Source organism: Rhinolophus sinicus, linkage group LG02, assembly GCF_036562045.2.
Source record: "Rhinolophus sinicus isolate RSC01 linkage group LG02, ASM3656204v1, whole genome shotgun sequence".
Classification (NCBI taxonomy): domain Eukaryota; kingdom Metazoa; phylum Chordata; class Mammalia; order Chiroptera; family Rhinolophidae; genus Rhinolophus; species Rhinolophus sinicus.
In genome coordinates this window covers 194,088,818-194,093,361 of record NC_133752.1, presented here as the reverse complement: position 1 = coordinate 194,093,361, position 4,544 = coordinate 194,088,818, and the positions used below count along the sequence as shown (strand labels likewise).

General features: G+C 52.3%; 1 long non-coding RNA gene across 1 annotated transcript; it reads left to right on the top strand.

The window, feature by feature from the left end:
• The first annotated feature begins 678 nt into the window (after positions 1–678).
• Positions 679–4,331, top strand: LOC141570188 (uncharacterized). The gene is made up of 2 exons (XR_012494147.1): positions 679–982; positions 3,901–4,331. It is a non-coding gene; the product is annotated as an uncharacterized LOC141570188 (long non-coding RNA).
• The last annotated feature ends 213 nt before the right edge of the window (positions 4,332–4,544 follow it).

Genomic DNA, 4,544 nt, shown 5'->3' with positions numbered 1-4,544 from the left:
TGGTCACTTCTACCTTCAGTTAGTGGCCTGAATCTCACCTCTTCTCACCAGCTGGGTCCTCACTGACTTCTGTCTGCTCAAGCTCTCACCTGGGCAACCTGGTGTCCCAGAAAGCATCACTAGGGCTTTCATCCATCAATCACTTCAGTCAATCCACTCCTTTCACTGTTTTTATCTCCTTTATCTCCATCTCCACTCCTGTCAACATCTTTATCTCCACTCCTTAACATTTTAATCTACTCAGCTTTAAAATAAAGTTTTCTAAACAAACAGTGGGCTTTTCATCAAAACCCAGTGATTATTTCAGGGGGCAAACTGGCCTGATGCCCTGAATTTGTTTCATAATAAATAATAGGGAGGGCCGGTTAGTGGGGAGCAAGGGAGAGACAAAACCAGAATGTCGAGCGTTGGTAATTCTATCTGGGTGATGCACACCTGGGGGCTTATTTTACCGTCACGACTTTCGTTTATGTTCAAAATTCTCCATAAAAAAATTAAACAGAATACCCAAGATTACCAACTCCTCTGTAACCGACTTTATGGGCAGGAACTCTTTTATCCGGTTCTTAAGGACAGATCTTAGTTACGTTTGGTGAGGGCTTAGAGTTATTAACCACTGTTAGTGCAGCACTGAGAGCTAATCACTCCGAAGCTCCACCACGCAGGGCCCAGGGGTTTTTCTAGTTGTGCTCACTACGGCAGCTCCGGCGCCCAGCACACCTTTGTGTGAGCCGGAGAGAATGCAGCTACCCCCAGCCGGAGCTCCGCCCCGGCAGGGGCCCTGCACGTGTAGCCGCAGGGACCACGGGCGCCTCCCTCCCCTGCCCCCACTGCAGGCTGGCGACTAGCTGCTCTCGGGCGGGTTTAGCACGGCGACCGAAAGCTGGCAAAGAGGCTCGGCGAAAGTTCAGGATTGACGCAGAACCCCCGGGGTTCGGATCCCCGTTGGGCCGAAAGGTTCTCCGTTTAAGCCACAACAAAGGTTAGAAAGAGAGCCGGAGGGCGAGGTGGGCCAGCCTGCCCCCAGGTTGGGAGGGCGGTGCCACCGGGGTTGCCACACCCAGACCTGGCTCCTCCGCCTCCAGGACGCCAGCGCGCCAGGGGCCCAGGTGTCTGGGTGTGGCTGGCCCCAGCCGGCCTCCGCCGCCCAGATCGTCCTTCCCCCTCTGCGGAAGTACCCTGGGCGCCGGTGGCCAGGCCGGGAGGACGCGCTTCGGAATGTCAGCGCCGCCTCCCGGAGCCGAGACCTGCGCCTAGGCCACCCAAGCAAGGTGGCTTTTGTGTCTCCTGGTCTGGGTAAATGAGACCACTCCGGTTTTGTTTTTACGTTCGAGTTCCCTTTTCAAGTCCCTGGCCTTCGGCGGCCCATACGCCTTTGGAGTCCGGAGAAAATACTTGTTTATTTAAAAACAAACGCGTCCCAAGCAGGGCTGCAGGAGCGTCCCCTTTACGCACTGCCTCCAGAAATGGCGTCGGTGTCCCGACTTCAGCCAGGTGTGACCATGGGGGCCTGACTACAAAGCACAGGGGCACGTAGTATGTGCCGGTGGTTTCCCTATCCACCAGCAGGGTATTTCAGAGCTGGGTATTGGGCGCAGCATTGAAGGACAGGGGATTCAGCCAGAGGCCAGGGTAACGGTGGTGGCTGCTGTAAGGAAACTGGCAAAGCCGAAGGCTGGGTACTGGAGACTCAGGCTGGACGGTTGAGTCATTCATTCCTTCCAACCACGGAACTGATGAGCCTACCCCCACCTCAATATTGGCGTTTGAGGTCAAAGGTACAGGAACAGAGTAGGTGGGACACTGGTTTAGGAACAGGCAGGCTGTGTGTGCACACAGGATGTGTGTGACCTCAGCAAGTCGCCACTGCACCTCAGTTTCCTAGTCTGTATAGTGGGAATGGCAGTTTAAAATAGATCATTTGTGCTTGGCCCCCTGTACTGCCCAGCAAACCTTCCTGGCCTCCTTGCCCCGGAAGGAAACGCTGGGCACAAACCTGGCAAACATGCCATTAAACACTTCAGTCTGGGACAAACCCAGTCACACGGGTTTTCATTCCTTCCTCCCATTAGCTATTCTGAGGCTTCTGGCACCAGGCCTGTACTGGGCGGAGGCTGCAGTGATGGAGGCAGCAGGCTGGCCTGGAGAAGCCAATAAAAGACCTGACTCTTTCCTTTGGACCAGGAAGTAGGCCCTGGAAGCTGCCGGAAGCCCGCCCGCCAGGGGCCCTGTCCTGCCCTGAACACTTCTGTGTGTCAGGGCCCAGAGTCTCCAAGTCGTAGCCTGCACTTGGAGTATTTGCCCCCTGACATGTTTTTTAAAAGGCCACGTGGCCCGAATACTTTTGGTGTTCCTCCCAAATTATGGTGAGATACTCAGGTTAGACTTTGAGAAACCGACCTCTGACCCTTCTGTAGGCTGAAAGATCCTTTCTTCTTGCCACCTCTGCATTGTGAAGAGCTCTGGCGGGAACTCCTTTCCCCCCAACTTTCCTAAGTCCTGTGGTGCTTAATGCCTGATATCTTCTTCCTTCCCACAGGAGTTTCAACTTATGGCTTAGTTGGTCCAGGGCCTGTCCCCATGGTGTTGTGGGTGAATATTGGGTGAATGGAGGAAGTCTTCTTTTGTCTCCCCCTGAGTGCGCCCCATGGAGTCATAACAAATTAATAATCCCAGATACTGTTTACTGAGTGTCTCTGCTATGCCAGGTTGTAGGCTCAATGCTAAGTTCAAGCTCTCACATTAGAGGGGACATAGCCAGGTCATTCAGGCAGTTCAGCCACACCCAGGCTGGATCGTGGTGCTGTTAGACTCTGGAGGCAGTGGGCTTCCCACTCTGCCCTGCTGGGCTTACACAACTCCAGTGGCAGCTGACTGGCCTGGCACTCCCAGTGCAGGGGCTAGAGTCAGCACAGGGGCTTGCGCTGTCGTTCTGGAAGCTTGAAGGACCATCAACTCAGTCTGGGTCCAGGTCCTACTGATTCTACCCCTAATTGTCACTCAAATCCATCTAGGTCTCACCATGGTTCCCCAGATCACCACAGGGAGCTCCCCCCCCCCAGCAACCCCAATTGCCAGTTCTCCCTTTTTAATCCATCTCTATCCTACAACTCCCAAAAAAGCAAATTACATCTTTAAAACCCCTGGGGAGTGGGCCCTTTGTCCTCTGAATGAAATCCACACTGCTCTAGGCGGCTTACAAGGCTCTGGGCCACATACTCAGCCTGTTTTGTAGCCACCCCACTACAGGCATAAAGACACACAGCAAAACAACAGTTCTCACTTCCTTGCCTTGCACAGCTGGGCCTCCACGTCAGGTGCCCACTGTGCTACCTGCCTCCCCAGGCAAGGCCCAATGGCCTGGATGCTCGTAAGTGGTTGTCGCATGTTTGCTCTTCTGGTTCCTCTGCAACTGCTGTGTGTTCCTTGAAGCCAGGGCTGACTTACTACGCATGGACTCCCTAACGTCCAGCACAGTATGTGTTGAGTGAGTGGAATGAATGAAATGAATGAAAGAATAAATGAATAAATGAATGATGGCTGCAGTTTGAACCAGCTTGTCCCTCTGGTCTCCAGTGAGTTTCCAAAATACATCTCAAGCAAATATCATAATCTGGTTGCACTCCTACCCAACATCAGCAGAGAAGACCAACAGCAGCTCTAGGGTGGGAGCTATGCCAGTCACTTGCTATGCCAGTCACTTAAGGGTCCAGGAAATCCCTGGCCAGACAGAGGGAGTTGCTGTGTAAGAACAACCTTCCCTCTCTTATCTCAGGCTGGCTCTTTATTTTTATTTTTTGTTCATTTATTTATTTAAAGATTTTTATTGGGGAAGGGGAGCAGGACTTTATTGGGGACTTTTTCCAAGTCAAGTTGTTGTCCTTTCAATCTTCGTTGCAGGGGGTGCAGCCCACCATTCCTTGTGGGAGTCGAACCGGCAACCTTGTGGTTAACAGCCTGTGCTCCAACCGACTGAGTCATTTGGCACTGGCCCATGTGGGAATTGAACCAGCAGCCTTCAGCGTTAGGAGCATAGAGCTCCAACCACCTGAGCCACCGGGCCGGGCCAGCTCTTTAGACCATCCCAGAAAATAGTCCTGTACCTCAGTGTGGCTTTGCTGTGTAAGAGCGCCACTGGGTTTCCCGTCAAACTTTTCTGCAGAGGACGGGGCAGGAGGTATGTGTCTGAGGTAATTTAATATTGGCTAACATTTACCACATGTGCTAGAGGCGTTCTATGTATAATCTCATTTAATTCTCACATTTCTATTTTACAGTTGAGATAAACGAGGTAACTAGTGAAGACAAAGTGTCAGAGCTGGGATTTGAGTGTAAGTTGTCACACTCCACTGTGATTTGAACTTAGGATAAAAAGGTGTCTCACGGGCTTGCAGGGACCGTGGATCGCCTGGTGATACACTGGCCTTCCTTCCCTCCCACTGTGGTTTAGAAGCAGTCTGAGGGAATCTGCAAAAGCGACCCTGTTACTATAGCAACAGTATTACCGCTGCAGCTGTGATTTTGTAGGCCGACTATCAGCCATA